General features: G+C 38.4%; 1 protein-coding gene across 2 annotated transcripts in view; it reads left to right on the plus strand.

Annotated features, from left to right (window-relative positions):
* The window catches only part of PRIM2 (DNA primase subunit 2), a 325,522-nt gene that overhangs the window by 119,147 nt on the left and 185,205 nt on the right, over positions 1 to 21,170 (plus strand). The gene's annotated exons all lie outside the window — the stretch shown is intronic.

Genomic DNA, 21,170 nt, shown 5'->3' on the forward strand with positions numbered 1-21,170 from the left:
GACTTAGCATCTCTGTGGAAGCGACCAGAATCATAGGTTGCTGTTTATTGATTGCTGAAGTCAAATGCATTGTCATTTAATAAGAGTCAGTGATATTGTAATGATTGTAGCTGCGTAGGTCCCATTGCTCATTAATCCATGTATTTGTAGGGGTTTTCCACACCTCTATATACTCTTTCATTCTCAAGCTTAATTTCAAGAGAAAGCCCAGTCAAGAAGAGAATCCCCTGCCAGGTGCCAGAGCTGTTCCTGTCTTGTCTATGAATTTTTTATTTGGCCATACTTAATGGTCAACAGCCCCCCCCCCCCCCCCCCCCCGCCTCAAGTTTTTCTGAGCTTACCAGAGAAATTGTAATAAACCCAAAAGGAGAAAATGAACCAGTATATCACAAAAAATTTTTGTTTTTTTTTTCACACTGAAAATAATGATTCCTGTAAGGGAGGCAGTAGTATATAAAAATATGTAAATGATTTTGATTTTCATCAGTATTTTGTTTAAGCAGTTAATAACAAACCGTGGTTAAATAAAAAGGCTCTTCATAATTCTTTGCAGACATGGTTTCTGTTTCAGGTAAATATAAAATGAACCCGTGACAAAGATTTTATTTAACTCACAAAATTGATGAGGAAATCAGTGCAATGTTATGGCTGGTTCAAAGAGCATTTAAGAAGTTAGGCATATATATAGGCAGTTTAACAAAGAAGTGTCTGGGTTAGATAGAAAATTGGTGAGCCATCAATTCAGATGTTTTGCATCTCGAATAAAAATCTACAAGTTAGCAAGTGACTTCAGATAGTTGGAGACTTTTATCAAGAGTGAACAGTGAATTTCATTAGGTCCCTTTGTTTGGTGTGCCTTTGCCCTCCCCATTTGTTGTTAAAAAGATGTGCCCAGATGTTTTCCAGGTATTGGATACTTTTTATGATATAAGGAAAAGGAAAACGATAGAAAGGACATGACTTTTACAAATGAGAAAATGAAGGGAAATAGATTAAGAAGGAAGAGAATTAATTGATCGGGCAAGAAATGTTTGTTTTGATAGTGTTTGATCTTAAAAAACCCACCTACATTTCATGTTATAGAGGAAACATCTTCTCTTTTTTCCTAGTCTGTAATGTAGTTGCTTCTCCAAAAACCAGTGGAAAAGCGTAGATATTGTTGAATCATTCGTGTTTTAGGACCCATGTTTGTTTCGCAGCTGACTAGAATGAATCTCTCAGTATAACCATGATCCAGTTAACATTTGAGCAGTTAACTTATTGAGTCATTTTATATTTTGGTTAACTTTTGAGACCCTGTGCTGTTGTGAGAAATAAAAATTGTTCGAAAAAAGGTCCGTAATGTAGAATTGGAGTGAGAAGGATTTTAGAGGCATCTCTGTATATGGATGAGGAACCTGAGTCACAGTGAGGGTAACTGACTCGTTGGCTAATTGTGGACAGAATGAAATCTAAAATCCATCTATCTTAGTGTTGATACAGTGCTGTGGTCCATGCATAATTGTGAAACATTAGTATTTAGAAAATTAAAATTTTTATTTGTTTATTGTGTGACTGTTATCTTGCTAACTCTGTGCAAGATATTTAAACTACAAAAAAATATGATGTTTATGATCTCTACTCTTGAAGGCTTAAGCTCTAGCTGAAGAGACGGAATATTAGTTTTGATTTTTTTTTTTTTTTTAAAGATTTTATTTATTTATTTGACAGAGAGAAATCACAAGTAGATGGAGAGGCAGGCAGAGAGAGAGAGAGAGAGGGAAGCAGGCTCCCTGCCGAGCAGAGAGCCCGATGCGGGACTCGATCCCAGGACCCTGAGATCATGACCTGAGCCGAAGGCAGCGGCCTAACCCACTGAGCCACCCAGGCGCCCAATTAGTTTTGATTTTTGATTTTTTTTTTAGAATTTTTTTTTTTAATTTGAGAGTGAGAGAGGAGGGAGTGAGAGACAGAGAGCGCTTGAGTGCAAGCAGTGGAAAGGGCAGAGGGAGGAGCAAGGAGCAGACTGCCTGCTCTGCATCCTAGGACCCTGAGATTATGACCTGAGCTGAAGGCAGATGCTTAACTGACTGAGCCACCCAGGAACTCATGATTTTTAATGTTTAAAATTAATTTTTTAAATTTGAGTATGGTTGACAAATAGTGTTACATTAATTTCAGGTGTACAACTTAGTGATTTGACAAGTTTGTACATTATGTTGTGTTTATCACAAGTATAGCTACCCTCTGTCCCATTACATCACTACTGTAATATCATTGACTGTATTCCTTATGCTCTGCTTTTTATTCCCATGACTTATTCATTCCATAACTAGAGGCCTATATCTCTCTCCCCTTCAACCATTTTGCCCAGTTTCTCACCTTCTTCTCTTCTGACAACCATCAGTTTGTTTTCTGTATTTTTTGCCTGATTCTGCTTTTGGTGTATTCTTTTTTGTTGTTGTTTTAAAGATTCCTTTTATGAGTGGAAATATACAATATTTGTCTTTCTTAGTCTGACTTATTTCGCTTAGCATAATATCCTCCAGGTCCATCCATGTTGTCTTGAATAGCACAACCTTGTTCTTTTCTTATGGCTGTGTAATATTCCTCTGTGTGTGTGTGTGTGTGTGTGTGTGTGTGTATCACATCTTTATCCATTCATCTTTTTTTTTTTTAAAGATTTTATTTATTTATTTGATAGAGATCACAAGTAGGCAGAGGCAGGCAGAGAGAGAGGAGGAAGCAGGCTCCCTGATGAGCAAAGAGCTGGATGTGGGGCTCGATCCCAGCACCCTGGGATCATGACCTGAGCTGAAGGCAGAGGCTTTAAACCACTGAGCCACCCAGGTGCCCCTCCATTCATCTTTTGATGGCCACTTAGGTTGCCTCCATGTCTTGGCTATTAAAAATAATGCTGCAATAAAAATACAGGTGCATATATTTTTTTGAGTTAGTGTTTTCATTTTCCCTGGTAAATATCCGGTTTAATATCCCTGGTAAGAATCCAGTGGGATTATTGTATCATATGGTATTTTCATTTCTAATTTTTTAAGGACTCTCCATACTGTTTTCCACAGTGGCTGTACTGAATATTATTTTTTAAAAAACTCATGACCCAGGGAAGGATATATGCAAAGTATTAAATGGGTGGTTAATGGGAGTACATGCTCTAAGAGTTTTCAATAGGAAATGGTTGGAGTTGAAGATATTAAAAAGGTAAAAAACCATGAAAAGTAGCACACATAAGTGCCCAGAGGACTAGGGAATTATGGTCAGGGAGGCGTTTGGTTTTTATGGGGGGGGGGCTTTGTATAGCTCCTTGCCCACTTTTGTCAACTCATTTATTCCTGGTGGTATATCGTATTGGTTCTGCCATTGGTATAATGATTTCACTTGCTGGGACCGTTAAGGGCTAATTTAAATTGAATTTTGTTTATTTAAAAACATTATTTCAGAGTAGTGGCTATACATAATCCTGTCCAATTATATGGTAGGCAATGACCTAAATGTGTATTTCCCAAAATAATCCCTGAGTAGAGGGGCGCCTGGGTGGCTCAGTGGGTTAAGCCTTTGCCTTTGGCTCAGGTCATGATCTCAGGGTCCTGGGATTGAGCCCTGCAGTGGGCTGTCTGCCCAGCAGGGGGCCTGCTTCTCCCCGCGGCACCCTCCCCCCCACTTGTGATCTCTCTCTGTCAAATAAATTAATAAAGTCTTTAAAAGAAAAATAATCCCTGAGTCGAGTAGGAATTCTAGTGTTATGGTATCTAATGTTAAATTTCTTTCTGTTACTGGTAGGAGTGGCAAAGTTGTAAAAGACAGTGGAAGGGTTCATAGATATGTGCTCATTTTGCAAGGGCATTTTTGTACTTTAGTTTTAACAGAAAACTTAACAGTTTGATTGATATATTTATCAAGGTTGTAAGAAGCAAAACCTAAAATGAATATTTCACAATTCTAATTGCTTTCGCTTGGCTCCTCTCTGTGTATTATGCATTTTGGTTTTAAATATTTAAAATTTCATCTCTAGTGTAAAGTGGGAATGAAATCACTTAGAGTGATAAGCTTTTTGTCAGTGATAGTCCTCCCTGCTCCCTTTTTAAAGCAGAGTGATGTTTATGTTGTGTCTTTCTAGCATTAAGAGAAATCATTTGCTGAGGTGATAATTTCTTTAAGTGCTAACAACATCTAGAGAGTGAACACTTATCATGTGTGACTTCATATTGTGTGTTGTGTGGTAGATATAATTGGTGAGTCTGCTTTCTCCTGTTGATTGTAAGATTTCTGTCATGACATGTTTCTTTTTAAAAAAAGATTATTTATTAATTTATTTGAAAGAGAGAGCATGAGTGGGGGGAGGAGCAGAGGGAAAAGGAGAAGCAGACTCCCCGCTGAGCAGGGAACCTGATGTGGGTTCCCATCTCAGGACTCTGGGATCATGACCTGAGCGAAAGCAGACATTGAACTGGCTGAGCCACCCAGGCGCCGGTGACGTTTGTTTCTGAAGTGGTATTTTTTTGTAGGTTTAGACAGATTGCAGAAAGTGGGTATCTTTGTGTTTGCCCGTATTCTAATGCTGGAAGGGATTCAGGATGACTCTAGGGTTTTTCTTCTTTTCTGTAACTGAAGAAAATGAGAACTTATCTTGGGACAGAAATAGAAGATCTTATCTAGTGACAGAATTTGAAGATTACACTCACACACACACACACACGCTCTCTCCCTGAAGATGCCTACATAGACACATTATAAATATTTTTATTTCTTTTCATGTGGGTGTACATAATAAAATCATGGCTTCCTAATGGTATCTTCAATTCTAACCCAGCATCTTGGAGTTCTTTTAAAAAATTTTCCCTGGCAGTGATTTTTTTAAAAATTTGCTCATTCAAAAAGAATTTGCTGTATGTAGATCTCCTAGTAGCCATGCTGTGTTTGTGGCTTACCATTTCTATATCACATCTGCCAGTACCCTGACTGGTCTGGGCCTCTGCAACCCTCACCCCTTTCTCACTGCTGTGTTCTTACTCACCTCAGCTATTGTGCTGACTCTGGCATGCTGGAAACAAAAAGGAAAGCAAGATGGAAAGGAAAGGGCAGGTTCTAATTCTTTAATATTTCATAGATATTACTCTTCGCCCCGCCACATTTTCTTAAGAATTTTTTTTTTTTTTTTTTTCAAGATTCCTTCCTGTGTAGGCGCCTGAGAATCTCCGGGTGCTTACTCATTCCTGCAGTTCTGGTTACTATTTTCATAGAAGGGAAACAAAAAGGCTTGTGTTCCCTGTAGCCCAGTACAATCTTTGTTCACTAGAGAGAATGTGGTTCTTGTAGCAGCCTAATACCTGACAGTTATGGGTATATGTGTTGTCAGTGATGGTTTAGAATTTATTTCTGATGGTGGAGAGTGGCTCAGCCATAGTCTTTCCAGCTCTATAATTCCAGCTTCTTCTGTGTGTACTGACACACAAAGCCATTTCTTGGTATTCACTTTCTTAGACCCAGGGGCTGTGTCAGAAGTTGTGGCTCTAGCCAGCGTTGTATCTGAAAAATGTCTCTTATAAAACTTTAGCATCCTTACCCTTGAGGATAGAAGAATCCTTTGTGTTAGAAAAACCTATGGTCTTACTCTTTTTCGTTCTCAGAATTACGAATGACATTTCTTTTTAGTTGCAGGTGAATGTATCTGTTCATATCACTGACAAAATTTAGAGTTATGGTAGGCTTTAGGCCTGGTGGGCCCTGGCTCCATTTCTTTGTAATTCTGTTGGCTCTGTTCTCAGCTTTGACCTTGGGTAACTTCCTCTGTGGTGGCAAAATGGCTGTAATAGTTTCACATTTTGCATCCACGTACCACATGGTCCAGAATTAACATTTTGGTTTTATGTGGGTTGGAGCAAGTCAGGTCATATTCAATATCCCTGAACCAAAGATTGTAGCAAGGAGCTGAAATTATGCCACTTGGCTCAGGCTGATTCAGAATGATTCTTACAGCTGTGGCTGAAGTCCATTTCATCCAGAACAATAGAGGGTACTGCAAAGTAACATAATTATCTTGGAATACTGATTGTAAGTAACTTCAGCTTTCATAGCATTTAGGGCAATGTATTTACTCATTAAAAATATCCTTGAGAAAAGATTTTTGTGTGTGGGGAGAGGCAGTCGTGGGGTTATTTAAAAAAAAGATTTTTGTTTTTTAAATACTAGTATTAGAAAATGTTGAATTATTTATGTCTTTAGCTTATTTCTCTGTCAGTATTCTTAATTTTTAAGTTCCAATCTTAATGTTGTAGAATAGCTGTAACTCATATAAAATGGATAGCAACCATTTAAACTAGAGGAGAGATGAAATGGAATTTAAGATAGATGAGATTTCACTCTTTACTTTCATTTATATACTTTCATGAATATACGTTTGAAAGTACAATGTCTGAAAGCTAAGTAATAGATCATATTAAGTGGATGGTGGATTGTCTCAGTGCCAAGAAAGAAAAGAAGGAGAATACAATCCCTTATTCAGGCTTGTAGGGGGGCTACTTTGTTGGGAACAGGCAATGAAGTGGATAGGTGAGAGCCATCAGGAGTATCCATGCAGTTATTAATGGAGACTGGGTCCAGGGCTGCTCATTTAGCAGCCCCTGAACTTTAAATTTCTGCACAGGACTTTGCTAGTTTCCTGGGGGTAGATCTTGGGAATGGGATCTGCTTACTCCTCCCTCAAGAAGAGTCCAGACTCAGCTGGCTACCTCCATTTTTGTTTGTTAAGCTGGTTATCCACCAGTCTATGGTTTGCTAATTTAGTAGGCTGCGCCTACTACTGGTTGCACCTTCTGTAGGTACAGAATGGTTTAAGTGTACTGCTTGTTTACCCTCTTGATTGTGTGGCTGACTAGGAGCTGTGGCCCAGTGCCACTGCATAGCATATGAAAGTATCCTATAGAATCTCACTAGCCCAGGGAAAGATCAAGTGTCAAAATTCTTAAGTACAGTTTTTACTGAATGCATATCTGTTTCACACCATTGCAAAGTCGAAAAATTTTAAGTCAAGCGATTATAAGTTGGGGACCATTTATACTAATCACTAAAGAAAAATAGTTAGAATGCATAACCTTTTATTTTTGATATTATCCTAATTGACAGCAAAGCCATTCCCAGAGCTTCCTGGGTAACTTTGGAGATAGTTCATCTTGAAGTGTTTATGAGTATTTGTTTAATTTACTTCTGGAAGGTGGAATAACCAAATCATTATTCAGTTTTCTGAAGTGAGTTTCAAAGAATGAAAAAATACCATCTCTGAATGTATGGCAAGCATTTTCTAAAGTGCAAACCTCCAAGACTATTTTGTTAAGACAGTGCTGTATAGAAATTTCCATAGAAAAATTGAACACTTACTAAAATGTGTTTCTGACAAGAGATTTTAATCAAAATATATTAACTGAAAATCCAGTCACTTTTAAAAGGTACTTGCATTTTTCATATCAACAAGAGTTTCACAATATCATGTAATGATAATAGAATGTTCACTTGCAATTTGTGATTTCTTTGAGGCATTAGTAGTTTTTAAGAGTAAATTCTCAGGTAGGTGGGGATTGAACGGGAAGAGGAAAAGTTCAAAGGAATGCATTTGTGTCTAATAGTTAACACTTTTGAGGCTATGTTTTATACTTGGTATTATGTGAAAAAAAATTTAAACCATCTTAAATCAAATTAAGTTTTATGTTTTCATTTTGATCAACAGGGCTTAATTTGGAAAGTAAACAATAATGGGCTGATATATATGTAAATTTCTATCTAAGGGTCGATCATTTAGCTTTAGGTGCTGAATTTGTATCAAAGAATTATGATCAAATAATTTCTTATTAAATTGGCAAACATTTGCATTAAATAGTCATCTTGAACAATTAAAATTACTTCATTGTTGTTCTCATGTTTGACTCTAAACATCAGAAACTAAATCTTATAATTGCAACGCGAAATAAAATGACAAAATGTGTCAGTTAGGATTATTCAATTATTTTATGTAAATACAAAGCCATTTACTTGAAGGAGAACCATTGTACCTTTTAAAATGTGATCAATCAACACCTTTCTTAGAATTGCTTTCATTGAGCTAATTGATAGATACTTTTATTCATGAAATATTGCAGTTTTTATTCTCCTTATTAATGGTCCTCCCTACATATGAGTGAGTAAATCATCGGGCTGCTAGTAGTTCTAAGTGGTTTTCAGAGAGTATTTAAGTGCTTGTAATCACTAAGCAAAAGAGTACTATAGATTAAATGTGTTGTAAACCACACATGAAGGCAATGTCTTTTTTTATTATCTGTAACTTTAATGGAAAGAAAATGTTAATTTAGGGTAATGAAATAGACCTCCAAGTATGATCAGTGAATAGACCATTAGGTTAATTAAAATGAGGATATGTATCACTGCTGTGCTGAAACTATCATTGTGGAAGAGACAGATTTATTTAGTGCTTGAATAGTAAAATTCAGGATGTGTCACTCCCAAACTAGATTTACCACACAAAGGAACAAGATTGATGACAAGGGTAATTTGTTTTTGTTTCATTTACTCTTACCTGTCACATTACTTGTCATTCTAGAGAGCCTGTCACTTAAAGGTGAAAATTTATCCAATCTTTTTAAAATCAATTAAGTATAAATTTTGTTGCTTTCCTTTCTGTCCATCATCCTAGCTGAATTAAACACAGAAACAAGATTTAAGTAATAAGGAAGCATACAGATTGTAATATAACTTTCAAAAAGTTGCAGCTTTAAATATTGGATCTGGGGGCACCTGGGTGGCTCAGTGGGTTAAAGCCTCTGCCTTCGGCTCAGTGAGTTTCAAAGTGATTTTGATCCAGGGGTTCGGGGATCGAGCCCCGCATCGGGCTCTCTGCTCAGCAGGGAGCCTGCTTCCTTTCCTCTCTCTGCCTCTCTGCCTCCCTGTGATTTCTGTCTGTCAAAATAAATAAAATCTTTAAAAAAATAAATAAATAAATATTGGATCTGCAAAAATGCAATTGAAACCACCATAACAACTTTTTGTTTATTAGTTCTTTTCCTTGTCTAATTCCCAAACCTGCTGGGAACTAATTTTTTGTATTTTATTATCCACTTGGCCAATTTACTATTTGAATTTACTAAAAAAATTCAGTGCTTCAATAGGTATACCATAGTTTATAAAAGATTTTTGAATGCTCTTTGCTTCTTTCCTGTGAAAAACTTAGCCTTGTGCCAGCCATAAAGTAGGTTTTCAGTAAGTACCTCCTATTTTGATTTAAGAGTCTTGGCATGTGTGTTTAAACAAAATCTGTATGTTCTTGAGCTGTTCAGTTTCTCCCATCATGTGCCTAATTAATTTAATTTCTGTTCAGATCTTAGATCTAGAATTACAGCATCTGGCCTAATAGTTTACCAGTGTAATTATCACCAATAGCTTTTTGTCTGGGATCTAAAGTATGCATGTATGTATTAAGTAATTTATAAAGCAATTGCTTTCCCTAATGATTTATATGATAGTCAACCAAGTATTTATTGAATTCCAGTTCTGAGCCCAGTATTATACTAGGAACTTTCATATGCTTAAGACTTTCCTTGGCTAAGCCTTATACATGATCAGCCTATGTTTATAAAAGAATCCATTTCTTTCCTTAGCTTTATAAAAATAAAAACACTTTTTAGGTAGGTGAGACCCTCTTTTTCTCTTGTTTTTAGCCTCTTGATTCTGTGGAAGTCATTTCTTATTTTTACCTTAATTCTCTATTTTTCTGAGATTAATCTGGGTGCTATTTAGTAGGATATATTTAATGAGTTTATGTAAGTGTATATTTTATCTTTGATTATATGTGAACATTAACTTGATGTTGGTTGTATGTTAGTTAATGTAGGAAGAAACTATGTAGAAAGGAAAAATAATGTTTACATTAAGAAGTGAATCTTTATTCTGTAGTTGGACTCACCATAGAGTTTTTCTAAATAATTGTCTTAGAGCACTTAAGAAGTCTTGTCTCCACCCCCACACCTTTTTTTTTCCCCACTGAAGACTTAACTTGGACTCTTTAAGAAAACAGGGGATTGTAATGATTCCTTTTCCTGAATAGGGTCAGAAAGCTATAGTGTTAAAAGCAGCTCTAGGGTTTGGAGACTTTCATCAATATACTAATAAGCCACATGATCCCTTTTGTGTTGTGTGTCTGTTTCTTTCTTTGTGTCTACTCTATTTTTAGAATTCTAACTGCATATTATCTACATCATCTTTTTTTTGGTTTCTCTTTTTTGTCGCACAGCTTCTACTTACTCATAATTAGTTTTGGTTTGTCATAAAGTGTCTTAGATTCAACCTTGGCATTTGTTGCTTACCGTTCATCGCCCAGTTCTCTCTCTTTCTTATTTTACATTCCTGAGGGAACTAATCTAATTGACTTGTATATCAGCCAAAATAAGCTAATTTATGTTGAGGTAACAGAAATGAGTCACGTAATTTCTTATTCATGCTGTATGTTCATCATGTATTGGATGGGAATGCTATCCCTCACTATCCTCATTCCAGGATAATAATAGCTGCAGCTATTATTTGAGGCACTGTCAGGAAAAAAAGGGCCCAATCACATACCAGCTTATACAGCTTTCACCTGGAAGTGACCTGTTGCTTTGACTCTTATTGGCCAACTTACCTAACTACCCATGACATTAATGGGATGAGACGGTATTATCCGTCAGTGTGCCCTGGAAAAGAACTTCAGTTATTTAAGTGGACAACACTAGTTGCTATTGCGATTGGGCCCTCTAGCTAAGAGCTACTCACTTTTCTTCCTACATGGAATACATTCTCTTTTTTCCTAGGATACAGTTTAAAAATCTAACAGGAATTATTTATCTATGTCCTTAGCCTTGTGACTTCCTGTGACTCTGGTAGGCAGAGTCTCTTCCCCATGGTAAAGTTTGCCATGTGACTTTTTGGTCAGGGGAACATACATAGGTATGATAATATGCAGCTCAGAGCACAAGCTTTAAATGTGGTTTGTGTGGTTTGACTTGAATTCTTTCCAAAAAGGTCCTGCTTCTTATGCTTGAATTCCAGTGTGAGGAGACCTGTATAGTCGATCTGCAGCATGGAGCAGAGCTCCACTCAGCCTTTACAACTTTTATTTAACATGAAGAGAAAAACCATCATTTGGTGTATTAGGTCACTGAGATTTTGGGTTTGTTGCTGCCAGGCAAAGCTTATGTTACACAACAGAATTTGGACTTAAAACAAACTGAGCTTTGAGTGTTGACTCTACTGGCTGTGTGATTTTGGGTAAGTTATTTAAGTTCCCTGAGTCTGGGTTTCTTCATCTGCAGAATGGAGATAATAATGTCTACCTTATAGTTTGATGTGAGGATTAAATTGGATGACTTAAAAATATTTAGTATAGTACTCAACACATGAGGAGGGTTCATAAATGTAATTTCTCCTCCCTGTACTTCCACCCTGTTTAAGTACAGGATTACTTGAAAGAAATTAGGTAATTGAAAAGAATCAGTTGTGAGATTAGGGATTGGATAAAATGCTTGCCCCGAGTGGACCTTTTTAGCCCAAATTTAAGAATTTCCTTCTGAGGAGAGCCCATGATGTTCTAATAATTAATCTTTTTTTTGCAAATGATGGGTTCCTATGCAGTAATAAGCCAAGTAGATTTTTTTTTTCTTTTTTAAAAGAAAGGGAGAGAAGGGAGTTGGAGTGGAAGGAGAGGGAAAGAGAGAACTCTAAGCTGGCTTCATGCCCAGTATAGAACCTGACTTGGGGCTTGATCTTACAACCTGGAGATCATGACCTGAGTGAATTAGGAGTCAGATGCTTAACCACCTGAGCACCCCAAGTGTGTAATGTGAGATAATACATTTTAGAATTATTTATTACCCAGCAGTAGATGACTGATGCTTAGTGAAATCTCTGAATAAAGTATCCTTTTAGTGACACCCACTATATTTTTCAATATATAGTGTGTCCTTTGAGTGGGACAGAATGAGTCAAAAAAAGTTGTCACATCAAAATTTACATTTCATTTGTTCCTGGTTAAAAATGTTTTTAGTAACATACTAAAAGGAGCAGAGAGAAGAAAAACAACCTATTTTGGAAAATAAAAGTATAAAATGTTCTGTTTTATTCTTATCTGAAGACTTCTTTATTGTTTACTTTTTTTTTTCCTACCCCAGTAATTTTCTAAATATTTTCCAGATATTCAAACAGGTTGTACCAGTCTGGGTTCTTCAGAGAAATAGAGGCAGTAGGAGATAATATGGAGAGGGCAGTGATTGTCCAGGAAACTTATTTTTGCTTTTAAGGCCTTGAACTGATTGAATGAGCCTCAACCAACCACATTGTCGGGGGTAATTTCCTTTTTGTAAAGTCTATTGATTTTAAGTATTAATTGCATCTACAGAATACCTTCCTTAGAATATGTAGATTCGTGTTTGACTCAACTGGGCTCCACAGCCTAGTCACGTTGACATGTGAAATTAATCATCTTGTAGGTGAAAAGGGCAGAAGAAGAGGAGACATACTGAGACTCAGAAACTCTGCTTTTGCCCCAGTTGTGTTGAAGGTTGTTGCAGCCTTGTTCTCTATGCTTTTCTTAGTGCACTTAATGCCATCCGGTGGGGGCAGTAGCATATAAACCAGTGTGAAGAGCTTTTGTTGTGGTCTCCAAACTGTTCAGGGGTTCTGTTTCTTAAACTTATATTTTTATTTATTTATTTATTTGACAGAGCGAGATCACAAGTAGGCAGAGAGGCAGGCAGAGAGAGAGAGGAAGGGAAGCAGGCTCCCTGCCGAACAGAGAGCCCAATGCAGGACTCGATCCCGAACCCTGAGATCATAACCTGAGCTGAAGGCAGAGGCTTTAACCCAATGAGCCACCCAGGCGCCCCTTAAACTTATATTTAAAGAAAAAATATGTTTTATTCATTATTAGAGCTGAAAGTAGCTTGTTAAGTATCAGAGGGAAGTTGGGTGGAGAAAAAATTTTCTGCTGCTGGTCACTTGCTACCGATAGAGAAGTTAGGAATGTGTTGGAGTGCTGGATTTAGTCATAGTTTTTGGTGGGCTTTTGTAGCTCTTTCTCAGGTATTTGAGAATATACCTGAGTCTCAGTAAGCTGCTCCTTTGAGAATTGAACAGGCAATTTCACAGATGACAATACTTCTGAAAACCACCCGGAGGATATTATTCTGTAGTGCTTGTTAAGTCCTGTCTTCTTTAGCAGGTTAAATATATCTACTGGGGGGGCACCTGGGTGGCTCAGTGGGTTAAAGCCCCTGCCTTCGGCTCAGGTCATGATCCCAGATCCTGGGATCCAGCCCCACATCGGGCTCTCTGCTCAGTCGGGAGCCTGCTTCCTCCTCTTTTTCTGCCTGCCTTTCTGCTTACTTATATTCTGTGTCTGTCAAGTAAATAAATAAATAATCTTAAAAAATATATATCTATATATATATCTACTGGATTTTAAACTTCTGTCATTTTTAAGAGTGCCTTTTAAGAGTTTACTGATTTAAGTCTTTTGATAGGCCTGGCTTATAGCTGTCAGCTTGATTTTACTTTTTTAAAAATGCCTTTAAATTGAACTTTCAGGTTGACTTCTAGGTATAACTTCTGGAATCTCTCTGTGGGTTTGATATACTGCAAAAGTAATATTATTAATTTTATAAGACTGCTTCTAAGCTGTGTTTTCCTTGCTCTTGGATTTTCCCTATGAAAAATGAAGAAGGACTCCTTAACCAAGTTTTATTGGGGTAAGATCAATTTTATGAAGCCTGACGACTTCTTCTGAATTTTACCTGAGCAATGTTTCAGCTCAACTGAATGGCTCATAATTTTGAGTGACTCTCTCGTCAGCTACTTTATTGATTAATGACACAGATAAGAAAAATGTACCGTGTAGTGGTGGGATTAGAATCAAGGAAACTAGAAGTCTCTCCTTTCATCGTCAGACACTTGAAAGTCTTTATTGAAGGATGATATGATCCGTGAAAGAGAAGGAAAAGTCAGGTTTGGGTAAGCCATGTGGATAAGAGAGAGGAGGGACAGAGAAGGCTCCTGCAGTGATAGTTTTGGAAAATAACTTGAGGGGAGGTGGGGGGAGAATCATCTGGGCAGCCAGCAAAACATTACATAAAACCTTGGTAGAGCGAGTGGCTTTGCTTGACACAGTAGAAAGATGAGCACTGTTACTGATTGTCTTGTTATTTAGCTGTCAGAGAAGGGGGTGCTGCTTCCTCCATCTGCTCTCACGTGCTGCCTCACCTGCTCCATCTTACTGAGACGGATAAACCTTGTAGTTCGAGACTGTCAAGGGCACTGCAATTAGTACTAAATCATTCTCACTCTGACAAGTTCTGGCAACAGAAGCTTCTGGCAGATGTGCAAGTGCATCTTCAGTGTTTCTGAATGTGTGGATAGTACAGAAAAGCTTTTAACATGCTGGGTAACTTAATCCGACAAGAGAATTTGGTGTAAATCATCTTTTAGAAGATGAGAAATATGAGAAATCAGGGTGCACTGTTGTGGTTTACATTTTATAAGCATGATCAACTTTGTTTAATTTTGAATGTATATACCTTTAATAAAATGACAGGGAACTCATGCAAAAAGAATTCATACATAAGTCCCCTCTTATTTGCGGTTCGCTTTCTGAGGTTTCAGTTACCTGGGTTCAGTTACGGTTCTGAGGCAGATGGTCCTCCTTCTAATGTATCCTCAGGAGGACTGTAGTAGCCTAATGCGACGTCACAGTGCCTGTGCCATTCACCTCACTTCGTCTTGTCACGTAGATGTTTTATTATCTCACGTCACAAGAAGAGTGAGTATAGGATATAATAAGATATTTTGGGAGACCTCACTCACAAAACTTTTATTGCAGTATGTTCTACTTGGTCTATTATTGTTGTTAATCACTTATTGTATCTAATTTATAAATGAAGCTCTATCATAGATCTGTGTATATATAGGAAAAACGTAGTATATATATATGGTTCATTACTATCTATGGTTTCAGATATCCACTGAAGGTCTTGGATTATATTTTTGCAGATAAGGGGTTGGGGTTGGGGGTACCATGGTATACCCCAGATGAAGTCAAATCACTGCATTTCTCTAGAGTTGAATTAGCCAGTTGTAGAATAGCTTGCATGTAAAAATGATAGCAATCAAAATAAATTTACATAGGAAAGTACCTGGAAAATAAGAAAAGATAACTGAGGCATTAAAATATTAAGAATTAAAAAAAAGTCTGCCTGATATGAAAGCCATACTATAGTATAGTATTTAGAAGCTTCGGTCCTAGAATCAGACTGTGTGTTCAGATCACTTCTCTTTTAGTATTGATGCACTCCAATGGGTCACTTCCTTTTCTGCAACTTAAGGGTAGTAATAGGCAAAGAGCTTTTAAATGTTTTATTTTTTAGTATTGCTAGAACTCAGAACTCCTGAGATCAAGAGTTGCATGCTCTTCTGACTGAGGTAGCCAGGTGCCCTGGCAAAAGAGTTAAAAAAAATTAAAAACAAACCACGTCTTATTTATTTGAGAGAGAGAAAAAGAGAGAGAGAGAGAGAGCGTGCACATGACTTGGGGGAGGAGCAGAGTGAGAGTCGGGGAGAGATAATCTCATGGAGAGTCTGCATGGAGTGCAGAGCCCAGCTTGGGGCTTGATCTCACTTTCTGAGATCACAATCTGAGTTGGAATCAAGAGACAAGCACTTAACTGCCTGAGTCATCCAGGTGACCCTGGCAAAAGAATTTATAAATGAGATATTAGGTAAAAGGGTAGTTGATACATACGCCTGTTCAGTGCATGTTAGGTTGTCTTGATGGTAAAGATGATGACTTCATTCTCTTTCCTTGAGTGACTTGAAGTGGCATTCTCTTTGCTCAGTAAGTCAAAACAAATGCAGAAATCTTGGTATCTTCGTAAGCTCAGGCTGACATAACAGAATACTATAGACTGGGTGGTTTAAATATCGAAGTTTGTTTCCTTCCTTCCTTCCTTCCTTCCTTCCTTTCTTCCTTTCTTTCTTTCTATTCACCCGACAGATAGAGATCACAAGTAGGCAGAGAGGTAGATAGAGAGAGGAGGAAGTAGGCTCCCAGCCGAGCAGAGAGCCTGATGTGGGGCTTGATCCCAGGACCCTGAGATCATGACCTGAGCTGAAGACAGAGGCTTTAACCCACTGAGCCACCCAGGGGCCCCCGAAGTTTATTTTCTTATAGTCCTGGAGGCTAGGAAGTCCCAGATCAGAGTGAGGGCCAATGATTCCTAATGGAGGGCCCTTTTCCTGGGTGGCAGATGGAGGATGGGAAGGAGGATCTCTCTTCTTATAAGGCCTCTAAGCCCTATCTGATTAGGGTCCTAACCTTCTCACCACCTAATTACCTCATAAAGACCCAGTCTCCAAATACAGGTGCATTGGGTACTGGGGCTTCAAAATACGATTTTTTGGCGAGATAAAATTCAGTCCATAGCACTAGATTAATATAGATTGTTACCATTGTGGCAAAAGATTAAAATAAAATCAAAGGAGGTATGCAAAGATGAATGTTGTAGAAGTCCTATCTCTTTATGAAAATTGAAGGAATGAACAAAACATAATTGTGAAATTTCAGAACAACTCATTTGTTAGCATTTTCAGTTCTATCCATTTGAAGATGATATCTGATTCACCAAACTATTGTCCCGATGTTATAATTTTGCACTAATGTTTTATCTTATTTGACAAAAAGCCAAAGACCTTCATTGATATTAGAAAAAATGAAATTAATTAACATCTTTGTTACTGATTGTTAAAAATATTAATGATCTTTTCAGATGTCTGGCCCAGCCCTTATGTAGGATTGTGTCAGGAGGTGTGCAGAGGTTTACTCTCCCTAGATTTTTCCTCTGTGACCTGGCTGAGACCCAGACTTTGGCCTCTTTTGGCTGCTGCAGCTGAAGAGCTCAGTGTTGGGAGGAGTGTTTCCTTGGCCACATAAAACGACCCTACTTCCCTGGAGCTGCTGTCATGACCATGACCTTTTCCTCCTCTGATTGAATTAGTGTCAAGAGTGTCTTGTCACCCAGTATGCTATAGAAGTTTTTATTCCCTATACTAATTTTTTTCCTTTAATAATTCTCTTTAACAACAAAAATATCTCTGATGTTAGTTCTTTCCTTCTAATTTGATTTCTTTTGGAAGCAGAGTCTTTAACAAAAAAGGGGAAGTTTCCAGTTAATCAGGATTTAACTGCTTTGGAGGAAAGCTGACAGCTGTTAAACCAATATAGCCTGACATCCCCAGCTATTTGCTATTCTTTAGTTTCTGGCTCATTATGTTGCATGTTAGTATTGTTTCTGTCTGGGCAGGCTTGTGCTCAGCAGTGAGAACTGAGCCAGCTTTTGTAGCATGTTGAGACGCTCTTCTGGCTTTTGGGCAGATTAAAGAGATGGGATTTTTCTGAGCAGCAGTGGAGTAGCCAGCAGAGCCTCAGACTGTAAATAGAGGACTGAATTTTGGTCCTGGTTTTGTTACTGACGACCAGCATGATTTCTTCAGCTAGCAAGTGAGGGAGATCCTGCTGTATAATGTCCTTCTTATCTTTAAATTATCCCTTCTTTGGTTCTGTGATTCAAAACACTTCTTTCAGAGGTGGAGGGCAGAAGTGCTAACAAATGTCTTTCAGAGCATCTTCAGAGGTTGCAAACTGTTCAGGTCTTCACAACAGTGTACATTAAGCACTGGGTATTAACCGAATCTTAAACCCACATAGACTGTTTTCCTCATTCAGAGGTTCTGGTCTTCAGGTGATGGTGATATTCCAGGAGTCACAGGGTGGGTTAGTTGACTGATTAAAGAAGAGAAATGGGGTGCTGTTGTCCTACTTTTTGGCCTTTGGATTGGATCAGCCTCCCTTACATGATTTGGAAGTCTCTTGTAGTCTGATCCTTGCTTCTTCCTGTCTAGCCATAATGGCCTTCTTGTAGTTCCTGGGATGCTCCGTGTTTCCTCCTGACACTGACTTGTCTTTTTACTTGCTATTGCTCCTGCCAGGAATGCTTTAGGGGAGCTGACAACATTGACTCCATCTTTAGCCTTCCGTTTTGTTCAGGTCTAGGCCTCTTTGTTTGAGGGCCCTTGGAAATTAATATACAAATGCCCACCAAGGCTGGGGCAGGGAGAGGCTTGCTTTGGCCCCCCATAAATTTGTTAAAGATAATGTAGTCTCTCCCTTCCAGATGCACAAGTGGTGCCATGAAATCGAATTGAATGTTAGGTGTCAGTCAGGTGCATGGAAACCTTTTGATCTCATGGCAGTGCCCTCCCACGTATCATCTCATTCTATAAAATGTGCAGGCTAAGGTCCAGCTTTTGCAGAGAAGAGCCATGCAGCATCCAGATTGTTACCTGATTGATCCCCACTGTCAGGAAGTTACCCTGAATAAAACCCTGTGTAAACTGGATGGAGCTGCCTGCTTCATTTTTTTTTGGTCTCAAAAGTTTGGGGGATATTTTACTCTCCCTCCTGAACCTTCTAACAAATGCACTTTGCCGTTCTACCTTCCTCAGGGGAATGTTCTTTGTTGTCTCAACCTCTGTGAGTTGCTAACTCGTACCCTCTAGGTCTTCCCTCAAGCATCGCATAAAAGGAACCACTCTTCTGACTTGACTGACAAGGTCACTTTTGCTTATACACAGTCACAGTACCACATATCTTTCTTTTGTAGCACTTGCCATCATTATAATGTCATTTATTTGTGTCTTTCCTTCCCCTGTGTACTGTAAGCTCCTTGAGAGTGCCGATCATGCACATTTTTGCAGTCTTTATATGTATTTTATTTATTTTCCAAGTCTGTATTGAAATTCCAGCTAGTTGACATAAAGTATAATATTAGTTTCAGGTGTACAATTTGCTATTGATCACTTACATACAGTACCCAGTGCTCATCACAAGTGCCCTTCTTAATGTCTGTCATCCATTTAACCCATCTCCCCCCTCCCTCTCTCCATCAACCTTCAGTTTGTTCTCTATAGTTAAGAGTCTGTTTTCTGGTTTGTCTCCCTCTCTCTACAGCAACCCCCCCAAGTTCATCTTAAATTTTGTTTTGTTTCTTAAATTCCACATGTAAGTGGAATCATACAGTCTTTCCCTGTGACTGACTTATTTCATCTAACATTAATAGTCACTAGTTCCATCTGTGTTGTTGCAGATGGCAAGGTTTTATTCTGTTTTGTAGCTGAGTAATATTCCATTGTATGTATACATTTATTTCTGTTGCCTAACTTAGTGACTGGAACATAGTAGATGCTTAGTATATATTTGTCGTATGAATGCATGAGCCAAAGTTGCTGACTTGGAATAAATAATGATAACAGCAGCCACAGTAGGAGAGGCTATTTATTATGTACTGGCAGTGTGCCATACTCTCTTCTGCTCTTGCCCCCATTATCTCACATTTTATAATCATTATTACAACCATTTCCTGAGTATTTTGACCCAGGCATGGACCCTAGAGTCTGTGTCCTTGGCAACCATCCTGTACAACTGGGAATATTATAGGAAAAGATCAAAAGTTTTCTTTAGCATTTGTTACCCAGCTCAAATCCAGCAAACCCAACAAACCCAGCAAATCAAATCATTTGCTCATAAGTCTTTTTGTATTCTTCGTTGTATCTAGCACTGTTATCAGAGTGTAGAGGCTATCTTTGTTATTTATTTTGGCTACCACACATCTAATTTCTTGGGAAATTCCTGTGTTTCAAAATCCTGTCTCCCCTTTAATGAGGACAGAGCCTGCCTCTTTTTACAGAAGTAGAAAATGGCATATACCTGCCTTCCCAGCTTTTCTTGTAGTTGAGGTATAGGCATTTGATGCAGTTGTCCCAGTTACCAAATCAGAAGCAAGTGACACACAGAAGACGGTGCCAAGGGAAGTCTATTCTGCTGAGGATTGGCCAGGCAGGAATGGTAGCTAAACTGGGTTTTCAGAAATTGCACTGATAGCCATTCTAGAGACAGTGCAGAAGTAGTGGTATTTGTGGTACAAACTGTAGAGTTTGTGCCCAGAAACAGAGTAGTAGTTTCTTCATGGGACCAGTGTTAAGGCAGGCATGATTTTGGACTTTGCTCCTGACCTGGCTCTCTGGGAGGGGCAGCCTAGAGAGTGGCCTCTGGTGCGGGAGTGACTTTGTTCAAATCCCAGCAGTGCCTCTCACCAGGCTTGTAACCTTGCTTGGGGAGGTGAATCTCTCTGTGCCTTAGTTCCCTCAAATGGAAAAAGAAGAAATAATAGCATGTATGTCACAGGGTTGTTGTGAGGATTAGAGGAGGTGAACTCTTAGAACAGTATCTGGCATACTTATTACAATGTTTATTAGTGTTTTCTATCATTGTTTTCTGACCTTGATATTTTCTGAAAGTATGTATCATCTTTTTTTTTTTTAATTTAAACATTTATTTTTATTTTTTATTTTTAAAAGATTTTTATTTATTTATTTGACAGAGATCACAATTAGGCAGAGAGGCAGGCAGAGACAGAGAGGAGGAAGCAGGCTCCCCGCTGAGCAGAGAGCCCGATGCAGGGCTCGATCCCAGGACCCTGGGATCATGACCTGAGCCGAAGGCAGAGGCTTTCACCCACTGAACCACCCAGGCGTCCCAGTATGTATCATCTTTTTAACACATTTTTTTTTCCTGCTGGAATATGTCGGTTGGCGTATACAGCTTGCAGCTTAGCGCCCTGACTGATCCAGACAACATACACTTGTTGAATGGCAACTGTGTGTACGGTATACCATCATCCTAGGTTTCTTTTTCGGAAGGGATTTATAGAACCATTTCTGCATGTCCGTTGGGGCCAAACCTTGTATTATTTTTATTAAAATGCTTAATTCCTTCTCTAGTTTGTTTTGGATTGACTTCCTTCTTTCAAAACCTCATGCTTTGACTACTGGCTTATTGCAGTATTTGAGCAAAATCTCAAACAGAGATCCCCCCAAGGGTGAAATGCACTGCACAGTTAGGCTGTCTGTCTGGTGGTGATTTCATTATCTTCACCATTCCAATTATCTGGGCATACATTTATTGCTGATAATCTATGAAAAGCCTATTTAACTCACTTTTCATCCTGAGTGAAGGGCCATCCAGAGCCCGAGTTTCCCTCTGGAACTCTTCTTTA

The sequence above is a fragment of the Mustela lutreola genome, chromosome 6, assembly GCF_030435805.1.
Source record: "Mustela lutreola isolate mMusLut2 chromosome 6, mMusLut2.pri, whole genome shotgun sequence".
In the NCBI taxonomy this organism is placed as follows: Eukaryota; Metazoa; Chordata; class Mammalia; order Carnivora; family Mustelidae; genus Mustela; species Mustela lutreola.